Consider the following 24,685-nt stretch of genomic DNA (forward strand, 5'->3'; position numbering starts at 1 on the left):
AACCCGTAAATGTTAATTATTCACTAATCACAATAAATAAATCATAATCTTCAGAAATTACTTTGCCAAAGCAACAAAATAACTTTACAATGATGGTGAACCTTGGAAACATTTGGGGATTGGGTTAAAATGTGGGTTAAAATCTTCTTATAGAAGTGACACAGGGTTGATGGAGGGACATGTCAAAATGCAGATTTTTCAAAAACTTTATCAAGCCTTTATTCATATAAAATACATTTTATTATCCATGTGGTTTAAATTAAGGAACACTTCATTTAATATAAAAGGCTTTTCATCTTCAATATTGGTGCACAATTTCTACTTAAAATATTTAAAAAATATCCACTTTTGTGGAAAGACCCACCTATTGTGTAGTTAAAGTTGGTGGGAATGAAAATGTGGTATGTGAAATCTTACAGAATCCCTATCTGCCCCAGCTTAGCAAAGACACTCCTTGCCTGCAGACTCCAGGGGTCGAGTTGTGTGTGTGTGTGTGTGTTTGTTTGTGTGTGTGTGTGTTTGTTTGTGTGTGTGTTTGTTTGTGTGTGTGCGTTTGTTTGTGTGTTTGTGTGTGTGTGTGTTTGTTTGTGTTTGTGTTTCTTTGTGTGTGTGTTTATGTGTGTGTGTGTGTGTGTGTGTGTGTGTGTGTGTGTTTGTTTGTTTGTTTGTTTGTGTGTGTGTGTGTTTGTTTGTTTGTGTGTGTGTGTGTGTGTGTGTTCGCGTGTTTGTGCATGTGTCAGCTGGATCATTTAGCTATTTGATTTTTAATTTTAATAGGTATCAAAAAAATATGAAAAAAATGATTGGATTTGGCATCACATGGAACAACAGACAATCCGGCAGGGTAGCCTAGTGGTTAGAGCGCTGGACTAGTAACCGGAAGGTTACGAGTTCAAACCCCTGAACTGACAAGGTACAAATCTGTCGTTCTGCCCCTGAACAGGCAGTTAACCCACTGTTCCCAGGCCGTCATTGAAAATAAGAATTTGTTCTTAACTGACTTGCCTGGTTAAATAAAAGGTAAAATAAAAATCCGGTAGAGAATCTAGAGGAAGTTTGTTCTGAAGTGTTCTATATCTGAGAGATATAAGAATGATCAGGAAACTCAATTTTATTATTTTTCATTTATCCCTTATCCCTTATTTAGGAACTAAACTCTCCATATATCTCCATATATACTTCCATTTATATTTTTAAACTGGCGAACACCATCGTGTTGGTGAGAGTCTCATCTTTTAACAGACTAATTCATCATAATTCTAGGCCAAACCGTTCGGACGCTACAGACATTTTTGTAAGAAGATGAATGTTTGGGATGTCTCATGGTCCGACAAACACGATCGAGCTTTGCCACCTTTCAAATCCAATCCAAATGTATTGGGTCACACCGCTCCGACACTGCAGTAATATCTAACAAGTAATATCTAACAATTACACAACATATACCCAAATACACACAAATCTAGTAAAGGAATGGAATTAAGAATATAAAATATATGGACGAGCAATGTCATAGTGGCATAGAATAAGATACAGTAGAATGTTATACAGGTGTGTGCCTTTCCAAATCATGTCCAATCAATTGAGTTTACCACCCTGTGGAGATACAGTATACACATATGAGATGCAAGATATGTAGACATTATTAAAGTGACTAGTGTTCCATTTAATGTTCTTGTGATAGCTATTTAACAGTCTGATGGCCTTGAGACAGAAGCTGTTTTTCAGTCTCTCGGTCCCAGCTTTGATGCACCTGTACTGACCTTGACTTCTGGATGATAGCGTTTTGAACAGGCAGTGGCTCGGGTGGTTGATGTCCTTGATGATCTTTTTGGCCTTCCTGTGACATGGGGTGCTGTAGGTGTCCTGGAGGGCAGGTAGTTTGCCTCCCGGTGATGTGTTGGGCAGACCACACCACCCTTCTGGAGAGCCCTGCGTTTGCGGGCGGTGCAGTTGCCGTACCAAACGGTGATACACCCTGACAGGATTCTCTCGATTGTGCATCTGTAAAAGTTTGTGAGGGTTTTAGGTGACAAGCCAAATGTCTTTAGCCTCTTGAGGTTGAAGAGGAGCTGTTGCGCCTTTTTCACCACACTTCACCACACTGTCGGTGTAGGCTTCTGAGTGGCACAGCGGTCTAAGGCACTGTATCTCAGTGCTAGAGGTGTCACTACAGAAACCCTGGTTTGAATCCAGGCTGGTAGAGGAAGATGTGGAAGGGCGATATTGGCGGATGTGGTGGATACGCAGCTCTAGCTTAAACATTTCCCGCGGGAGCGTGGAAATTGTAGGCTAATGGTTTAATAAATAAGATCCTCAGCTATTGGAGATTCTACTAAGCTAACACATGGAATTGTTTTAGGATGGTCATACCATGGATCATTTAGCTGTTTGATTTAGAATTTTAGGACCCCTGTAGGTATCCCCCAAAAATATTTTTTAATTGTTTGATAAAATATTGAATTAGGCCTTCTACTATAACCCATTGAAACGCATTGAATAACACATTCATAAATGGCAAAACAGACAGTAAAAATAAATCATATGGAATAAGGTTTTAAGGTGTGTGTCCTATACAGAATACTTGGAAAGTATTCAGACTCCTTGACTTTTTCCACATTTTGTTAAGTTACAGCCTTATTCTAGAATGTATTGAATGGTTTAATTTCCCCACCAATCTAAACACAGTACCCCATAATGACAAAGCAAAAATGTATTTCAAATAAAAAACTGAAATATCACATTTACATAAGTATTCAGACCCTTTACTCAGTACTTTGTTGAATCACATTTTCCTCATCAATCTACACACAATATCCCATAATGACAAAGTGAACAGGTTTTTAGAAATGTTTGCAATTGTATTAAAAACAAAAAACAGAAATACCTTGCTTACATAAATATTCAAACCCTTTGCTTTGAGACTCGAAATTGAGCTCAGGTGCACCCTGTTTCCATTGATCATACTTGAGATGTTTCTACATCTTGACTGGAGTCCACCTGTGGTAAATTCAAATGATTGGACATGATTTGGAAAGGCACACACCTGTCCGACAGTTGACAGTGCATGTCAGAGCAAAAACCAAGCAATGAGGTCGAAGGAATCGTCTGTAGAGCTCCAAGACAGGATTGTGTCGAGGAACAAATCTGGGGAAGAGTACCACAACATTTCTGCAGCATTGAAGGTCACCAAGAAACACAGTGACCTCCATCATTCTTAAATGGAAGAAGTTTGGAACCACCAAGACTCTTCTTAGAGCTGGCCACTTAGCCAAACTAAGAAATCGGGTCAGGGAGGTGACCAAGAACCCAATGGTCACTCTGACAGAGCTCCAGAGTTCCCCTGTGGAGATGGGAGAACCTTCCAGAAGGACAACCATCTCTGCAGCACTCCACCAATCAGGCTATAGTAGAGTGGTCAGATGGAAGCCGCTCCTCAGTAAAAGGCACATGACAGCCCGCTTGGAGTTTGCCAAAAGTCACCTAAAGGACTCTCAGACCATGAAAAACAAGATACTCTGGTCTGATGAAACCAAGATTGAACTCTTTGGCCTGAATGCCAAACATCACATCTGGAGGAAACCAGGCACCATCCCTACGGTGAGGCATGGTGGTGGCTGCATCATGCTGTGGGAATGTTTTTCAGCAGCAGGGATTGGGAGACTTTTTACATTTATTTTTTGACCTTTATTTAACTAGGAAAGTCAGTTAAGAACAAATTCTTATTTCCAACGCTCTAACCACTAGGCTACCTGCCGCGATTAGTCAAGATTGAGGGAAAGATGAACGTAGAAAAATAGATTCTTGTTGAAAACCTGCTCCAGACTGCTCAGGACCACAGACTGGGGCAAAGGTTTACCTTCCAACATGACAATAACCCTAAGCACACAGCCAAGACAATGCAGGAATGACTTCGGGACAAATCTCTGAATGTCCTTGAGTGGCCCAGCCAGAGCCTGGACTTGAACCCGATCAAACATCTCTGGAGAGACCTGAACATAGCTGTGCAGTGACACTCCCCATCCAAGCTGATAGAGCTTGAAAGGATCTGCAGAGAGGAATGGGAGAAACTCCCCAAATACAGGTGTGCCAAGCTTGTAGCGTCATACCCAAAAAGACTCAAGGCTGTAATCACTGCCAAAGGTGCTTCAACAAAGTTCCGAGTAAAGTGTCTGAATAGTTATGTAAATGTTTTTTAATTAGATTTTTTAAATAAATGTTTGCTTTGTCATTATGGGTTATTGTGTGTGGATTGATAAAGATTTTTTTTTTAAATCAATTTTAGAATAAGGTGGTAACGTAACAAAATGTGGAAAAAGTCAAGGGGTCTGAACACTTTCCGAATGCACTGTATCCAGAGATATAAAGGAAATGTATCAGTTTTCTGGACACAGATTTTACCAAATTTTTTGTTGCCACAAAACTACCTCCATACTTTCATTCATTTTTTAAACCGGTACCAGGTTACCTTCAGACAGTCCCATGACACTTGTGGGGAATGTTGAGCAAAACGGAGAACACAATCGTATTGGCGAGAGTCTGACAAACACTACTGTACTGTAACTCGGCCACCTCCCACCGCAGATTAGGAAGGCTGACATAGGCAGATGTGCAGCAGAAACAGTATTTTTAGTTTAAACTGACGGATTTTGATGGGGATATTTTTATTATGCTACTTAGATTGACATACGGATGCAACAATACACTCTTAAGTGTTGCCTTAATAAGCTCCTCATTCCCCCAAAAGTCCCAAAGCCAAAAATAAAGATGTGTTTCTGGTGGTTAAGCACAATATACAAAACATTAAGAACCCCTGCTCTTTCCATGAAATAGACTGAATAGGTTAACGCTATGATCCCTTCTTGATGTCACTTGTTAATTCCACTTCAATCAGTGTAGATAAAGAGGAGACGACAGGTTAAACAAGGATTTTTTTAGCCTTGAGACAATTTAGAAATGGATTGTGTATGTGTGCCATTCAGAGGGAGAATGGGCAAGATAAAATATTGAATTGCCTTTGAACGGGGTATGGCAGTAGGTGCCAGGTTTGTGTCAAGAACTGAAACACTGCTGGAGGTTTTTACACTCCCGTGTGTGTCAAGAATGGTCCACCACCCAAAGGACATCCAGCCAACATGACACAACTGTCGGAAGCATTGGAGTCAATCTGGGCCAGCATCCCTATGGAAGGCTTTGGACACCTAATAGAGCCCATGCCCAGATGAATTGAGGCTGTTCTGCGGGCAAAAGGGGTTGGGGAAAGGTGTTCATAATGTTTAGTATCCTCAGTGTATTTATTAAAGGGAAACTTCACAACTTGACACTATTTGGGGTGTTTTTTTCTCTCCCCCAACATAGTGATGAGTGATGAGAGGATGATTCAGACATAATTATTTATATAATTTATATAATGTATATTTTTTTACATCAGTCTAACTGAATATGGATGTGTTGAATGTTTCAGGCAGATTCCAGAATGTTCTTTAGCTGGTGTGTTGGGGAATGGCAGCTGGTTTAGAATAGAATTTAATAAAACATTATTGTCCATCCAGCATGGACATTTTTCTTTGGCATCATCTTCCATTAAAGGGATCACATACGTACGTACATTCTCACATCATACATATTTAAACACATTTAAAATATCCAAGATGGCGTAGCAGTCAGGCATCTTTGTCTTTGTCTTGTCTCGTCCCATGTGTATATATCTTTTTCTTCGCGTTCTTTTTAATATTTTTCCTAAACTTCAACTTCAAAATACTCTCCTGCAATCCGCCTCACCCAATGTGGTGTGGATCTCTATTTTTTACTAAAGTATTTCTATTTACCTCCAAACTGGAATACCTCAACTGAAGCTAGCTAGCTACCAGCTATCAATCAGTTAACCACTGCTAGCGGTCATCAGCTAACCGTAAGCTCGGAAAGCTCTCGCCAGTTCGTACAACGTGCTTCAAACCAGAGCATACCGGACCTGTTTTTCTCTCCACATCCTCAAATTCCTACCACAAACTCTGAACCTTTTCATCTGGATCACCACAGCTAGCTAACCACAACCCAGGTTGACTACTCCTGGCTAAAGTTTCCGTCCCAGGGCTAGCACCAACTATCCTGTGGCTAGCCCATGCTAGACCCATCTCCTGGCTCACTCCTGGGCTACAATATCCGGAACCCTTCTACTGCCGGTACGGGGCACGGAACCCCACCGATCCCATTCTGCTAACCTGCTAAGCCTGCTAGCTACCTAGAGCGACTTGGAACCCTACTAACTCCACGACTGGTCTATCAACGTCACCGCACGAAGAGGCAAAAACAGACTTACCCCCATTGCGACGTCCCCCAAAGGCTAACTTGCTAGCCCCGGTCTACTAACTGCTAGCTTGCCTGCCCCGGTCTGCTAACTGCTAGACCCTGCTAACTGCTTCTTGCTAACCCGGTCTGCTAACTGCTAGCTTGTTTAGCCCCGGCCTACTAACTGTTAGCATGTTAGCATCGGCCTGCTAACTGTCTGAATCGCCGTGTCCCCAGTCAGCCCAACCAATCACTGGACCCATATGTTCACTTGGCTACGCATGCCTCTCTCTAATATCAATATGCCTCGTCCATTACTGTCCTGGTTAGTTACTGTCTTATTTCACTGTAGAGCCTCTAGCCCTGCTCAATATGCCTTAACCAACCATGTTGTCCCACCTCCTACACATGCGATGGCATCACCTTGTTTAAACATCTCTAGAGACCAGATCTCTCTCATCATTACTCAATGCCTAGGTTTACCTCCAATGTGCTCACATCCTACCTTACCTTTGTCTGTACACTATGCCTTAAAACTATGCTATCGTGCCCAGAAACCTGCTCCTTTTACTCTCTGTTCCGAACGTGCTCGACGGTCAGTTCTTATAGCATTTAGCCTTACCGTTTTCCTACTTCTCCTCTGTTCCTCTGGTGATGTGGCGGTTAATCCAGGTCCTGCAGTGTATAGCTCCACTCCCACTCCCCAGGCGCGCTCATTTGTTAACTTCTGTAATGGTAAAAGCCTTGGTTCCATGCATGTTAACATTAGAAGCCTCCTCCCTAAGTTCGTCTTACTCACTGCTTTAGCACACTCTGCTAACCCGGATGTCTTAGCCGCGTCTGAATCCTGGCTTAGGAAAACCACCAAAAACCCTGAAATCTCCATCACTATCTATAACGTTTTCCGCCAAGATAGAACTGCCAAAGGGGGCGGTGTTCAAATCTAGTGCAAAGATAGTAATACAGAACTCTGCAGGCTATCTAAGTCTGTACCCAAACAATTCAAGCTTCTACTTCTAAAAATTGACCTTTCTAGAAACAAGTATCTCACTGTTGCAGCTTGCTATAGACCTCCTTCTGCCCCCAGCTGTTCCCTCGATACCATATGTGAATTGATTGCCCCCCATCTATCTTCTGAGCTCGTGCTACTAGGTGATCTAAACTGGGACATGCTTAACAGGGATAGAGGTAGCCAGGTGGAAAGCATGGCCAGCCGAAGAGAAATGCTTTTTAAAACCTGTTGGGTCTAGGATAACACGCCCTCCCATTCAGCTGAAATAAATATTCTTTAGAAATATTTAACTTTCTACCCATCCTGTCTGATTTTGAAAATGTTTTACAGCGAAAACACAACATATATTTATGTTAGATGACCACCAAATTCAAAAACACACAGAGCAATATTTCAGTCACAAAAGCATAAATAGAGATAAAATGAATCACTAACCTTTGATTATCTCCATCAGATGACACTCATAGGACATCATGTTATACATGTGTGTTTTGTTCGATAATGTGCATATATATATATATATATATATATATATATATATATATATATATATATATATATATATATATATATATAAAATCTCAGTTTACGTTGGCACGTTACGTGCAGTAATGTTTTGATTCCAAAACATCCGGTGATTTTGCAGAAATACTCACAATAAACACTGATAAAAGATGCAAGTGTTATTCACAGAATTAAAGATAAATGTATCCTCTATGCAACCGCTGTGTCAGATTTTAAAAAAAACTTTACGGAAAACGAATAATCTGAGAACGGAGCTCAGAACCCAAAGAAATAGCCGCCATTTTGGCGTCAACAGAAGCTACAAAAAACACTATAAATATTCACTTACCCTTGAATATCTTCATCAGAAGGCAGTTCCAGGAATCCCAGTTCGACAATAAATGACTGATTTGTTCCATAAAGTTCCAAAAAGCCCATAATTTAGTCACTTGTTGTTAGCTTGTTCAGTCCAGCATTCAATCCTCAAAAAGCACGAGCAATTCCTCCAGACAAAAACTCAAAAAAGTTCAGTTACAGGTCATAGAAACAAGTCAAATGATGTATGCAATCCATATTTAGGATGTTTTAACCTCTAGCTTCGAGCAATCCCGTATCCGGGAGCGTAATCATAGCCTCAAGCTCATTACCATAACGCAGCGTTTCCTATTCATGAAAATCGCAAATGAAATGAAATAAATATATTCAAACACAAGCTTAGCCTTTTGTTAACAACACTGTCATCTCAGATTTTCAAAATATGCTTTTCAACCAAAGCTACACAAGCATTTGTGTAAGAGTATTGATAGCCTAGCATAGCATTAAGCCTAGCATTCAGCAGGCAACATTTTCACAAAAACGAGAAAAGCATTCAAATAAAATAATTTACCTTTGAAGAACTTCGGATGTTTTCAATGACGAGACTCTTAGTTAGATAGCAAATTTTCATTTTTTCCAAAAAGATTATTTGTGTAGACGAAATAGCTCCGTTTTGTTCAAAAACACCGGAAAGTGCAGTCACTTACAACGCCAAACTTTTTCCAAATTAGCTCCATAATATCGACAGAAACATGGCAAACGTTGTTTAGAATCAATCCTCAAGGTGTTTTCACATATCTATTCGATAATCTATCAGTGGTGGCAGTTGCCTTCTCATCAGAAGAAAACTGAAAAATACTGCAGCTGGAGATTACGCAATAATTGCGACGGAGGACACCAAGCGACCACCTGGTAGATGTAGTCTCTTATGGTCAATCTTCCAATGATATGCCTACAAATACGTCACAATGCTGCAGACACCTTGGGGAAAACGTGGAAAACGTAAACTGACTCCTAGCTCCTTCACAGCCATATAAGGAGTCATTGCCATGAGGTGGTTTAAAAAAATGCGGCACTTCCTGATTGGATTTTTATCTGGGTTTTGCTGTAACATCAGTTCTGTGGCACTCACAGACAATATCTTTGCAGTTTTGGAAACGTCAGAGTGTTTTCTTTCCAAAGCCGTCAATTATATGCATAGTCGAGCATCTTTTCGTGACAAAATATCTTGTTTAAAACGGGAACGTTTTTCATCCAAAAATTTAAATAGCGCCCCCTATATCCAAGAAGTTAAACATTAATCAGCAATAAGGTTCCAACCGGAGAATTTCATTGTCTGAAGAAAAGCATAGGAACGGTAGGACACTCTCTCGTGATCGCGCATAATGAGACCGAGGCTTTCTACCAGACCACCCACCCAAAGAGCTATTATGAGCCCCTCCTTCATAGTAGAATCATACAACCAGAATCTAAAGACGGTGACATGTTGTGGAAGCCCTAGGAAGTGCATTTTCATCCATATCTAAGGTGGACATCCAATGGCACTGTTTTCTATGTTGAGTTCTCCCTTCCTGTTTGGATTTCTTCTCAGGTTTTTGTCTGCCATATGAGTTCTGTTATACTCACAGACATAATTCAAACAGTTTTAGAAACTTCAGAGTGACTTCAGAGAAACTCCAACTGCTCTGAAACGCAAGTAAAACTAACTGCATGCTATTCAACCGATCACTGCCCGCACCTGCTCGCCCATCCAGCATCACTACTCTAGACGGCTCTGACTTAGAATACGTGGACAACTACAAATACCTAGGTGTCTGGTTAGACTGTAAACTCTCCTTCCAGACTCACATTAAACATCTCCAATCCAAAGTTCAATCTAGAATTGGCTTCCTATATCGCAACAAAGCATCCTTCACTCATGCTGCAAAAAACTGACTATCCTACCGATCCTCGACTTCGGGTGATGTCATCCATACAATTGCCTCCAACACTCTACTCAACAAACTGGATGCAGTCTATTACAGGGTCATCCGTTTTGTCACCAAAGCCCCATACAGTACCCACCATTGCGACCTGTACGCTCTCGTTGGTTGGTCCTCGCTTCATACTCGTCGCCAAACCCACTGGCTACAGGTTATCTACAAGTCTTTGCTAGGTAAAGCCCCACCTATCTCAGCTCACTGGTCACCATAGCTGCGCCCACTCGTAGCACGCGCTCCAGCACGTATATCTCACTGGTCACCCCCAAAGCCAATTCCTCCTTTGGCCGTCTTTCCTTCCAGTTCTCCACTGCCAATGACTGGAACAAACTGCAAAAATCTCTGAAGCTGGAGACTCATATCTCCCTCACTAGCTTTAAGCACCAGCTGTCAGAGCAGCTCACAGATCACTGCACCTGTACATAGCCTATCTGTAAACAGCCCATCTATCTACCTACCTCATCCCCATTTTTTATTTATCTTGCTCCTTTGCACCCCAGTATCTCTATTTGCACATTCGTCTTCTGCACATCTATTCCAGTGTTTTAATTGCTATATTGTAATTACTTCGCCACCATGGCCTATTTATTGCCTTAATTAACTCCCTTATCTTACCTAATTTGCACTCACTGTATATAATATTTACATTTTATTTTGTTCTACTGTATTATTGACTATGTTTTGTTTATTCCATGTGTAACTCTGTGTTGTTGTATGTGCCGAACTACTTTGCTTTATCTTGGCCAGGTCGCAGTTGCAAATGAGAACTTGGACTCAACTTGGACTACCTGGTGAAATAAATAAATAAATAATAAGCCAGTCTGTCATCATGTTGCATACTAACAACATAGAGGACATTGATACATTCACTCACAAGCAACCACTGTCCCAACTGCACTAGATAGATCAGTACATATACAGATACAATGTACTTTGCATTTAGTAGTCCAACAGCACAAGGAACGACTGAATGTTTGAACACATTCTTCTTGGCAATGGGTACTCTGAAGCGCCGGCCAGAGGGACGACTCTCCACCTGATGGTGTAGAGGGTGGGAAGGGTCTCCACCTGATGGTGTAGAGGGTGGGAAGGGTCTCCACCTGATGGTGTAGAGGGTGGGAAGGGTCTCCACCTGATGGTGTAGAGGGTGGGAAGACTCTCCAACTGATGGTGTAGAGGGTGGGAAGACTCTCCAACTGATGGTGTAGAGGGTGGGAAGGGTCTCCAACTGATGGTGTAGAGGGTGGGAAGGGTCTCCAACGACAGCCAGTATCTTCTTTTTGGTTGCCTTGTGGAATAGAATGCTCAAATGTGCCTGTGGTCGACCAATTACTTTGCTGGCTGTGTTTACTATTCTGGTCAGTTTACTTTTGCTCCTCATGCTCAGATGATCATACCAGACTGTCATATTGAATGTGAGGATGCTCTCCAACAAGCTGCTGTACACCCTCTACAGAACATCCTTGCTGACCCCAAACCCCTTCAATTTCCTGATTAAGAACAGGCGTTGGCTTGCTTTAAAAAAAAACACAGTCTTAATTCTATGTGAAACTCAGCTTGTTATCAATTTGTGTCCCTAGGTATGTGAAACACTCAACCACCTTCACTGGATCTTTCAGAGAGCGTGGTTGGGACATTGGTAAGCCACCTCGGTCTCCGTTATCTGGACAGGAAAGGATTTGGGGATGAACATGGTTTATTAGCAAGCTTTGACGCTGTGGTGATGTTGCGTTTGGGAGGCTGCGACTCTGGCTCCTCCTGGTTCCTTCTACACTCCACAGTCAGGTGGACTAGCCTCTCGTTACTTTATTCACCACCCACTGCTTTGACCTTTTGTAGAAGATTTGTTTGTACTGAAAGTCCCCTGGAAAGACATGAAGACTGATCATGAGGATGTGTAAAACACGAAAACTAATTATGAGGATGTGTAAAACATGAAGATTGATCATGAGGATGTGTAAAACATGAAAACTAATTATGAGGATGTGTAAAACATGAAGATTGATCATGAGGATGTGTAAAACACAAAAACTAATTATGAGGATGTGTAAAACATGAAGACTGATCATCAGGATGTGTAAAACATGAAGACTGATCATGAGGATGTGTAACCATATACTAAACCATGTTCATATGTAAACGAAATAGACTGATATGTGTTTTGTTAATCTCAGAGTCAATAATGGGGCACTGAGATTTGCTGTTAGCAAAGATGTGAAAGGTTTGAGGGGAGCTTGACTTGTAGACAGTCTAGTTGTGTATTGTTGTCTACGAGCGCCGACAGTCATGCTGTTGAGTAGACAAGCACTGCCAACAATAGAGTGAATATGCTAGAAGAGTGGTGCACGAACAGCCCCTCTCCTGCATGCCAAAGAACTGTCTGCAGTGGTGTGACAAGTGTGAGGAGCACTTGTCTTAATGACAGTATAGTGTTTTGGTGATTTTGTTTTCTAAAGAGGGTATTGTGCTTTTATAAATACCTTTGGCTGTCCTGGCTTGTTTCATAGTCAGATGATGTTGAGCTTGAGCTTGTTGCAGGCTGAAATCTTTTATCCAATGTGTCTACAGGCTCTGTACTACAAAAGCTGGTGACAAGATCAACGTCATCAGCAACAGGATGCCTGTAGGACTCACAGTGGTTAGTCAAATCAAGTCAAAGTTTATATGTCACATGCACCAAATACAACAGGTGTAGACCTTACAGTGAAATGCTTACTTACTAAACAACAGTGTAATTTGTAAGTAAAAAATGGGTATTAGGGGAACAATAGATAAGTAAAGAAATAAAAAACAACAGTAAAAAGACAGTGAAAAATAACAGTAGAGAGGCTTTATACAGTAGTGAGGCTATATACAGTAGGGAGGTTATATACAGTAGGGAGGTTATAACAGTAGAGAGGTTATATACAGTAGAGAGGCTATATACAGTAGGGAGGCTATATACAGTAGGGAGGTTATAACAGTAGAGAGGTTATATACAGTAGGGAGGTTATATACAGTAGGGAGGTTATATACAGTAGGGAGGCTATATACAGTAGGGAGGTTATATACAGTAGGGAGGTTATATACAGTAGGGAGGTTATATACAGTAGGGAGGTTATATACAGTAGGGAGGCTATAACAGTAGGGAGGCTATATACAGTAGGGAGGCTATATACAGTAGAGAGGCTATAACAGTAGGGAGGCTATATACAGTAGAGTGGCTATATACAGTAGTGAGGCTATATACAGTAGTGAGGCTATATACAATAGTGACGTTATATACAGTAGGGAGGCTATAACAGTAGAGAGGCTATATACAGCAGGGAGGCTATATACAGCAGGGAGGCTATATACAGTAGGGAGGCTATATACAGTAGAGAGGCTATAACAGTAGGGAGGCTATATACAGTAGAGTGGCTATATACAGTAGTGAGGCTATATACAGTAGTGAGGCTATATACAATAGTGACGTTATATACAGTAGGGAGGCTATAACAGTAGAGAGGCTATATACAGCAGGGAGGCTATATACAGTAGAGAGGCTATATACAGTAGAGAGGCTATATACAGTAGGGAGGCTATATACAGTAGAGAGGCTATATACAGTAGAGAGGCTATATACAGTAGAGAGGCTATAACAGTAGGGAAGTTATATACAGTAGGGAGGCTATATACAGTAGGGAGGCTATATACAGTAGGGAGGCTATATACAGTAGAGAGGCTATATACAGTAGAGAGGCTATAACAGTAGGGAAGCTATATACAGTAGGGAGGCTATATACAGTAGAGAGGCTATAACAGTAGGGAAGCTATATACAGTAGGGAGGCTATATACAGTAGAGAGGCTATATACAGTAGGGAGGCTATAACAGTTGCAAGGCTATATACAGTAGAGAGGCTATATACAGTAGGGAGGCTATATACAGTAGGGAGGCTATATACAGTAGAGAGGCTATAACAGTAGAGAAGCTATAACAGTAGGAAAGCTATATACAGTAGAGAGGCTATAACAGTAGGGAAGCTATATACAGTAGGGAGGCTATAACAGTTGCAAGGCTATATACAGTAGAGAGGCTATATACAGTAGAGAGGCTATAACAGTAGGGAAGCTATATACAGTAGGGAGGCTATATACAGTAGAGAGGCTATAACAGTAGGGAAGCTATATACAGTAGGGAGGCTATATACAGTAGAGAGGCTAGAACAGTAGGGAAGCTATATACAGTAGGGAGGCTATATACAGTTGCAAGGCTATATACAGGCACCGGTTAGTCGGGCTAATTAAGGTAGTATGTACATGTAGGTATGGTTAAAGTGACTATGCACATATGATAAACAGAGAGTAGCAGCAGGGTAAAAGAGGGAGGGTCGGGCACAATGCAAATAGTGATTACCTGTTCAGGAGTCTTATGGCTTGGTGGTAAAAACTGTTGAGAAGCATATTGGTCCTAGACATGGAACTCTGGTACCGCTTGCCATGCGGTAGTAGAGAGAACAGTCTATGACTGGGGTGGCTGGGGTCTGACAATTGTTAGGGCCTTCCTCTGACACTGCCTGGTGTAGAGGTCCTGGATGGCAGACAGCTTGGCCCCAGTGATGTACTGGGCCGTACGCACTACCCTCTGAAGTGCCAAATCTTTTCAGTTTCCTGAGGGGGAATAGGCTTTGTCCTGCCCTCTTCACAACTGCCTTGGTGTGTTTGGACCATTCTAGTTTGTTGGTTGATGTGGACACCGTGGAACTTGAAGCTCTCAACCTGCTCCACTACAGCCCCGTTGATGAGAATGGGGGTGTGCTCGGCCTTCCTTTTCCTATAGTCCACAATCATCTCCACGTTGAGGGAGAGGTTGTTATCCTGGCACCACACGGCCATGTCTCCGACCTCCTCCCTATATGCTCATCGTTGAAAATGTCAGTGAAGACACTTGCCAGTTGGTCAGCACATGCTTGGAGTACACATCCTGGTAATTAGCCAGAGCATTTAGAAATGGAACTGAAGTTTCAACTGATTGGGTTGCCATGTTGTCGAATGTTGAAAAGTGATACCATTCTATCAGTTTTCCCCTTCACATCAAATAGGGAGCTATCTGATCAGCCAACATCAGCATTGCAGAAAATAAGTCAAGCTGAGGTAATGTAGCTAACTTTACCTTGATAACTAGCTAGCTAGCGAACAAAATTTGTTTATCTAAGCCAATATCTAGCTAGCTAGCTTTCATAATACGCTGGCTAGAAATTCCAAAGCATATCAATGTAATTAGGCGGCTGCTATCTGGCGATGTGATTTGCAACTTTGCAAGCTAACCTTAGTTTTGTTAGGTTACGTTAGCCAACATTAGCTAGCTAGCAAATTAGTTTACATACACCATAGCCAAATACATTTAAACTCAGTTTTTCACAATTCCTGACATTTAATCCGAGTAAAAATCCCCTATCGTAGGTCAGTTAGGATAACCACTTTATTTTAAGAATGTGAAAAGTCAGAATAAGAGTAGAGAGAATGATTTATTTCAGTTTTTTTTTCTTTCATCACATTCCCAGTGGGTCAGAAGTTTACATACACTCAATTAGTATTTGGTAGCATTGCTTTTAAATTGTTTAACTTGTGTCAAACATTTTGGGTAGCCTTCCACAAGCTTCCCACAATAAGTTGGGTGAATTTTGGCCCATTCCTCCTGACAGCTGGTGTAACTGAGTCAGGTTTATAGGCCTCCTTAATCACACAGACTTTTTCCAGTTCTGCCCACAAAATGTCTATGGGACTGAGGTCAGGGCTTTGTGATGGCAACTCCAATACCTTGACTTTGTTGTCCTTAAGCCATTTTGCCACAACTTTGGAAGTATGCTTGGGGTCAATGTCCATTTGGAAGACCCATTTGCGACCAAGCTTTAACTTCCTGACTGATGTCTTGAGATGTTGCTTCAATATATCCACATAATTTTCCGCCCTCATGATGCCATCTATTTTGTGAAGTACACCAGTCCCTCCAGCATCAAAGCACCCCCACATCATGATGCTGCCACCCCCGTGCTTCACGGTTGGGATGGGGTTCTTCGGCTTGCAAGCCTCCCCCTTTTCCTCCAAACATTACTTTGGTCATTATGGCCTAACAGTTCTATTTTTCTTTCATCAGACCAAGTACGATCTTTGTCCCCATGTCCAGTTGCAAACTGTAGTCTGGCTTTTTTTGTGGTGGTTTTGGAGCAGTGGCTTCTTCCTTGTTGAGCGGCCTTTCCGTTTATGTCGATTTATGACTCGTTTTACTGTGGATATAGATACTTTTGTAACAGTTTCCTCCAGCATCTTCACAAGGTCCTTTGCTGTTGTTCTGGGATTGATTTGCACTTTTCGCACCAAAGTATGTTCATCTCTAGGAGACAGAACGCATCTCCTTCCTGAGCGGTGTCACGGCTGCGTGGTCCCATGGTGTTTATACTTGTCTACTATGGTTGTACAGATGAATGTGGTACCTTCAGGCATTTGGAAATTGCTCCCAAGGATGAACCAGACTTGTGGAGGTCTACATTTGTTTTCTGAGGTCTTGGTTGATTTCTTTTGATTTTCCCATGATGTCAAGCAAAGAGGCACTGAGTTTGAAGGTAGGTCTTGAAATACATCCACAGGTCCACTTCCAATGAAGTCAATTAGCCTATCAGAAGCTTCTAAAGCCATGACATCATTTTCTGAAATTTTCCAAGCTGTTTAAAGGCACAGTCAACTTAGTGTATGTAAACTTCTACCCCACTGGATTTGTGATACAATGAATTATAAGTGAAATAATCTGTCTGTAAACAATTGTTGGAAAAATGTCATGCACAAAGTAGATGTCCAAACCGACTTGCCAAAACTATAGTTTGTTAACAAGAAATTTATGGAGTGGTTGAAAAGCGAGTTTTAATGACTCCAACCTAAGTGTATGTAATCTTCCTACTTCAACTGTATATATATATATAAATATTTGTTTTTACTTATATATTTTTTACTTAACACTTATTGTTCTTAAAACTGTTTTGTTGGTTAAGGACTTGTAGGTAAGGATTTCACTGTATGGTCTACACCTGTTGTATTCGGCGTTTGTGACGCATTTGATTTGATTTGATTATACCATACCTAACGGGCCCAAAGCTGCGCATTCTACTTCTTTATCCCCTTCAGTTATCTAGTCTATAGATTTATCAATAGATGTTGTAGTTTAATATCGAGGGGGGCCTCGGCTACATGGCTGAGGGGGTATTGCGTTATAAGTGTGTGTGTGTGTTCCTGCGGGTGTGTGTGTGTGCCTGTGAGTGTGTGTGTGCCTGCGAGCGTGTGTGTGCTTGCAAGTGTGTGTGCTTGCAGGTGTGTGTGTGTGTGTGTGTGTGTGTGTGTGTGTGTGTGTGTGTGTGTGTGTGTGTGTGTGTGTGTGTGTGTGTGTGTGTGATAGCAAGGCTGGGGGGTACAGCCTATTTCTGGATACTTCCCTGTGAGGAAGAGCTAAGAGTGCCGCATTCTCTAGATTCCCATTGCTGGTTTTAGGAAGAGAATGCAGGTCACTTTTTATAACTTAGTATTGGAGCATGCCGTGTCTAAACCAACCACCTACACACTTAAGTGCACTTCCTTCTGGCTCCTGCTCACTTGAAGGGTTTTTGTTTTGTGTGAGAGAGTGTGGCTAATAGTAAAAAGTATCTAATTCCTGGGGCTTGTATATTAACAACCTATACCCTCTGCTCCCTCCCTTCTCTGCCCCCTAACCCACATGATCCAATCTCTCCCTTGATTAACCTAACATATTTACACATGTCTAACCTACGTCAGCCGTCTACTCCTTAAACCCTCCACCCAACCCACTCTCCCCCTCCCTCCTAAACTGGGCACTATGGCTCGGTAAGAGACAGTCAAACACTGGGCCAAGTCCTGGAGCTGCTGGATTTTACATACCTGGAGGGAGGGAGGGAGGGAGGGAGGGAGGGAGGGAGGGAGGGAGGGACGGACAGACAGACTTTTAAAATAAGAAAAATAAAATAAAATAAGACTTTTAACTTTTAAAATGTCATCCTGAAATATAGGTGAAGCATGTCAATCAAAGACAAGATGCTGAGAAAAAAGACAAATCATTACTCAATAACATACAACCTAGTTGGGAAGGGAGATCAGCCAGCCAGCCAGCCAGCCAGCCAGCCAGCCAGCTCTAAAATAAAAGTCATACAGCATAATGACAGCAGTCAGGACAACGGATCAATCTTGGCAATGCTTAGCAACTTTCTGTGATGGAAATAAAACCCAAGTAGATTGCTTTAATAAATTAAAATTGAAAGTTTAATTCAACATGAATGAGTCAATTGTATCGTATGGGATTGGACTGCCAGTGTAGCTGTTTGGTGTAATAAGAAGGGACTGTTACAGTCCAACAGCCAACCATAACACAGATAAATAGCAAGGCCGAAATCCTCAAACTGCCTTGGATTTCAGACCTCCGCAGAAAAATGGAGTGGTAGAAAAGTTCAAACTTGATGTCCACTAGAGTTGACATGGGTGATGAAGGGAGACAGGGAGACAGGGAAAGAAGGAGACAGGGAGACAGGGAGTGGGACTGGGAGGCGCTGGATAGAATGGGTGTGTGTGTGCCTGTGTGTCTGTGTGTGAGAAAGAGAGCAAGAGAGAGAGCAAAAGGAGAGAGTGTGTGAGAGAGGGAAAGTTAGACAGAGAGGGAGAATGGTTTATTACAACAATTGGAGCCATTACAAAGTATCAATAGCAGCGTAGAGGAGATCGGAGGCTCCAGCTGCTCTTTGTGTATCACCAGGGTTCTATGAATCTGAGTCCAGGGCAGGTGTAGGGGAGCTTGGGGAGAGGACCGCAGTTTGCCCCCTACTCCTCTCTGGCCCTCTGCCCTCCTCTCCCCCATTAAGGGGGACTCAAACTGACCACACACATACACACACACACACACACACACACACACACACACACACACACACACACACACACACACACACACACACACACACACACACACACACACACACACACACTCTCAGACACAAGTGTCCCTCGCTCTAACCACTACTCTCAGGGATTGAGGGTTCCCCTTACACGGGCACACACACAAGACTAATAAAACTAGAAACCTGAAACACGCAACGTATGCTCACACACCTGCCCTTCACTGTCCTCATGTTGTTCTGGATGCCTCCAGGGTTCTCTGCTCTAGCTGCCCTGTGAGACCATGTGTTGGTGCCACCAGATCACTGAGCTCATATGAGTGTCAATCACAGACAGACTAAGTAGCATCTGTAGTCACCTTGCACACAGGGATGTCCCCGACTTGAATAGCATAGAGCTGAAGCATAGCATAGAGCTGAAGCATAGCAAACAGCTATCCAGTTACAGCAGAGCAGCCTTGGCTGGCTGGCTGGATGGCTGGCTGGCTGGCTGGCGGCTTGTCAATGTCATTTATGGTGAACGGTTGCCTGTTAATTGCTTGTGAATTAGTTTTGTCTATAGAGTGCAGTATTGGCTGTTAACAGGTAATGACGCAAACGATTTGATTTAGCTGCATTTCTGTAAAAGGGTGGAGTGAACAAGAGCTGGAAAGCAGAGGAAAGCTGGAGAGAGAAAGAGAGAGGTAGAGAAAGAGAGAGAGAGATAGAGAGAGACAGAGAGACAGAGAGAGATAGAGAGAGACAGAGAGAGATAGAGAGAGACAGAGAGACAGAGAGAGATAGAGAGAGACAGAGAGAGTCCCTCTGAGAGAGAGTAGAGAGAGTCTGACAGAGAGAGAGAGTCGGTCTGCCTGAGAGAGAGAGAGACAGAGAGAGATAGAGAGACAGAGAAAGATAGAGAGAGACAGAGAGAGAGACAGACAGAGAGAGACAGAGAGACAGAGAGACATACAGACGTCCTAGTACTAAGGGTTGACACAATGTGAACTTTGGGACATCTGTCCGTCTGTCCCTTCATTTGTCTGTCTGCCTGTATGTCCCTCTGTCGGTCTGCCTGTATATCCCTCTGTCGGTCTGCCTGTATGTCCCTCTGTCTGTCTGCCTGTATGTCCCCTCTGTCCCTCTGTCTGCCTGTATGTGCCTCTGTCTGTCTGCCTGTATGTCCCTCTGTCTGTCTGCCTGTATGTCCCTGTGTCTGTCTGTCTGCTTGCATGTCCCTCTGTCTATCCGTCTGCCTGTATGTCCCTCTGTATGTCCATCTGTCTGCCTGTATGTCCCTCTGTCTGTCTGCCTGTATGTCCCTGTGTCTGTCTGCCTGTATGTCCCTCTGTCTGTCTGCCTGTATGTCCCTGTGTCTGTCTGCCTGTATGTGCCTCTGTCTGTCTGCCTGTATGTCCCTCTGTCTGTCTGCCTGTATGTCCCTGTGTCTGTCTGCCTGTATGTGCCTCTGTCTGTCTGCCTGTATGTCCCTGTGTCTGTCTGTCTGCTTGCATGTCCCCTCTGTCTATCCGTCTGCCTGTATGTCCCTCTGTATGTCCATCTGTCTGCCTGTATGTCCCTCTGTCTGTCTGCCTGTATGTCCCTGTGTCTGTCCGCCTGTATGTCCCTCTGTCTGTCTGTTGGTCTTTCTCCACGTACAAATTAATCCATCTGTCTGTACTTTAGATTGTGTGTTTTATAGAGCGTGTGTCTTATAGTGTGGGTGTGTGTGTATGTGTTATAGTGTGTGTGTGTTATAGTGTGTGTTATAGTGTGTGTGTTACAGTGAGGGTGTGTTATAGTGTGGGTGTGTGTTATAGTGTGTGTGTGTTATAGTGTGTGTGTGTTATAGTGTGGGTGTGTGTTATAGTGTGTGTGTGTGCGTTATAGTGTGTGTGTGCTATAGTGTGGGTGTGTTATAGTGTGTGCGTGTGTTACAGTGTGTGTGTGTTATAGTGTGTGTGTGTTATTTTGTATGTGTGTGTGTCTTATAGTGTATGTGTGTGTGTTATAGTGTGTGTGTTATAGTGTGTGTTACAGTGTGTGTGTGTGTGTGTGTGTGTTACAGTGTGTGTGTGTGTGTTATTGTGTGTGTGTTGTAGTGTGTGTTATTGTGTGTGTGTTGTAGTGTGTGTTATAGTGTGTGTGTGTGTTTGTGTTACAGTGTAAGTGTGTGTGTTGTACTGTGTGTGGGTTGTAGTGTGTGTGTGTGTGTTGTAGTGTGTGTGTGTGTTAGTGTGTGTGTGTGTTATAGTGTGTGTGCCATTAAGTCGGTGAGGGTATAATGTCGGTGACAGAGGGGTATTGTTGACAGATCCGGTGTCTCATAGTGTGGGTGTATGTGTGAGTGGGAGTGTGAGTGGGAGAGCAGGAGCCAGGAGCCCATGGGTGTGTGATGCATGGGATGACCTGGCAGCCTCTCCAATGTTATTCCCACACTCCCTCTATACACATACACACAGAGAACTCCGTTATTTTATTACAAAGAGAAGAAACCCAATACAAGCACAAACAACCTCGAGCCAGACTCTTTCTTCTCCTCCAGGAATGACTTTTCATTAAAACAAATTGCTCTCCCAACAAGTTCTCTCATGACTGCTAAGCCACCGCCATCCATACTACATATTTTCATCAGTATTCATGATTTACTTTTTTTCCCCTCTGAGATCTTTTGTTTTTTATTGTTCTCCTGACAAATGGCATTGGTGTTAAGAGATTGTTGGGCAGTTAGGGGGGAGGGGGGGGTTGGGAAAGCAGTGTGTGTGTGTGTCTGTGTGTGTGTGTGTGTCTGTGTGTGTGTAGGCCGTGGCTCACTGTCTCGAGACCCTCTCAGTAACAGGACTCCAGATCAGGGACTGACCCTCTCAGTAATAGGACTCCAGATCAGGGACTGACCCTCTCAGTAATAGGACTCCAGATCAGGGACTGACCCTCTCAGTAACAGGACTCCAGATCAGGGACTGACCCTCTCAGTAACAGGACTCCAGATCAGGGACTGACCCTCTCAGTAACAGGACTCCAGATCAGGGACTGACCCTCTCAGTAACACGACTCCAGATCAGGGACTGACCCTCTCAGTAATAGGACAGATCAGGGACTGACTCCAGATCAGATCAGGGACTGACCCTCTCAGTAACATGACTCCAGATCAGGGACTGACCCTCTTAACACGTAGATCAGGGACTGACCCTCTTAGACTCCAGATCAGATCAGGACTCTCAGTAACACGACTCCAGATCAGGGACTGACCCTCTTAGTAACAGACCCTCCCAGTAACAGGACTCCAGATCAGGGACTGACCCTCTTAGTAACACGACTCCAGATCAGGGACTGACCCTCTCAGTAATAGGACTCCAGATCAGGGACTGACCCTCTCAGTAATAGGACTCCAGATCAGGGACTGACCCTCTCAGTAATAGGACTCCAGATCAGATCAGGGACCCTGACCCAGATCTGACCCTCTCAGTAATAGGACTCCAGATCAGGGACTGACCCTCTCAGTAATAGGACTCCAGATCAGGGACTGACCCTCTCAGTAACAGGACTCCAGATCAGGGACTGACCCTCTTAGTAACAGACCCTCCCAGTAACAGGACTCCAGATCAGGGACTGACCCTCTTAGTAATAGGACTCCAGATCAGGGACTGACCCTCTCAGTAACAGGACTCCAGATCAGGGACTGACCCTCTCAGTAACAGGACTCCAGATCAGGGACTGACCCTCTCAGATCAGATCAGGGACTGACCCTCTCAGTAACAGGACTCCAACAGGGACTCCAGATCAGGGACTGACCCTCTTAGTAACAGACCCTCCCAGTAACAGGACTCCAGATCCCTCTTAGGGACTGACCCTCTCAGTAACAGGACTCCAGATCAGGGACTGACCCCCTCTCAGTAATAGGACTCCAGATCAGGGACTGACCCTCTTAGATCAGGGACTGACCCTCTCAGTAATAGGACTCCAGATCAGGGACTGACCCTCTCAGTAATAGGACTCCAGATCAGGGACTGACCCTCTCAGTAATAGGACTCCAGATCAGGGAGTTCCCTGTTCCTACAGAGTAAATTATCATTGTGGGACTTTTGACATAATAATGAAGAGTATTGTTGTTATTTTGACATAATGTAGGGTGTTGTTGTTGCACCCTCGACAACCACTGTGATTATTATTATTTGACCCTGCTGGTCATCTATGAACATTTGAACATCTTGACCATGTTCTGCTATAATCTCCACCCGGCCCAGCCAGAAGAGGACTGGCCACCCCTCATAGCTTGGTTCCTCTCTAGGTTTCGGCCTTTCTAGGGAGTTTTTCCTAGCCACCGTGCTTCTACACCTGCATTGCATGTTGTTTGGGGTTTTAGGCTGTGTTTCTGTACAGCACTTCATGACATCAGCTGATGTAAGAAGGGCTTTATAAATACATTTGATTTGGACATAAGGTAGAGTATTGTTGTTTATACATAATGTAGGCTATTGTTTAGCATTTTTCTTCCTTTCCACTCAACTCTGCTAGGGTTTCCTCATTTGTAAATTCACAGAATTGTCACGCCCTGACCTTAGAGAACCTTTTATTTCTCTATTTGGTTAGGTCAGGGTGTGACTAGGGTGGGTAATCTTGTTATTTATTTTCTATGTTGGCCTGGTATGGTACCCAATCAGAGGCAGCTGTCGATAGTTTTCTGATTGGAGATCATATTTAGGCATCCTTTTCCCAGCTGTTGTTTGTGGGATCTTGATTTTGTATTGTTGCTTTGTAGCCATACAAAGATGTACGTTTCGTTTGTTACTCTTTCTTGTTTTGTGCCAGTTATCATAAATAAAAATGATTAACCTACCCCACGATGCATCTTCGTCCGAACATCCTTCCAACAACGAACGTTACAAGAATAAAATATTCATTTAAAACAACCCCCACCCCTCCCTCCTTCCTTCTTCCCTCCTAGTGTTTTTCTTCGTAATTCCTCCTGTTAGGAATAGAAGTATCAGTTGGCCTCTTAAAATAAATACTGCCTGAGATGTTTAGCTGGCTGGTAACCTGCTGCTTCAGGGTTTAGACATCCCAGTCTATTCTTACTGAGGAGAACAGCCTACCTCTACCTCTCAGACTCACAGCCTTGACAGGTGTGTTTATCCCACAGCTCCTTTCAATATCACACATACCTGGCTGGCATAGCAACTGGTTTTATCGTTGTCATCGTTTCCATAGTTATCTTATTTGTCATTGTAGTCATTGTTATCATTGTAGTCATTGTTATCATCGTCCTCATGTCAGAGGAAGGCCCAAAAAATTCTCAAGACTCCAGCCACCCTAGCCAAAGACTGTTCTCTCTGCTATCGCACGTCAGGCGTTGACGGAGTGCCAAATTTAGGTCCAGGAGGCTCCCAAACAGCTTCTACCCACAAGCCATAAGACTGTTGAACACCTAATCAAATTGCTACCCAGACTATTTACATTTGACCCCCCCCCCCCCTTTTACACCGCTGCTACTCTCTGTTGTTATCATCTATACATAGTCACTTTAATAACTCTACCTACATGTACATGACTAGATCGGATTAGAAATTACTAAAGGACTAGAAGGGATTAAAGAGGACTGAAGGGATTAAAGAGGACTGAAGGGATTAAAGAGGACTGAAGGGATTAAAGAGGACTGAAGGGATTAAAGAGGACTGAAGGGATTAAAGAGGACTGAAGGGAT

At 43.0% G+C, this 24,685-nt stretch overlaps 1 protein-coding gene across 1 annotated transcript in view; it reads left to right on the top strand.

Annotated features, from left to right (window-relative positions):
- The window catches only part of LOC135518981 (norrin-like), a 47,844-nt gene that overhangs the window by 11,401 nt on the left and 11,758 nt on the right, over positions 1 to 24,685 (top strand). The window lies entirely within an intron of this gene.

This window comes from Oncorhynchus masou, chromosome 29, assembly GCF_036934945.1.
Source record: "Oncorhynchus masou masou isolate Uvic2021 chromosome 29, UVic_Omas_1.1, whole genome shotgun sequence".
Classification (NCBI taxonomy): Eukaryota; Metazoa; Chordata; class Actinopteri; order Salmoniformes; family Salmonidae; genus Oncorhynchus; species Oncorhynchus masou.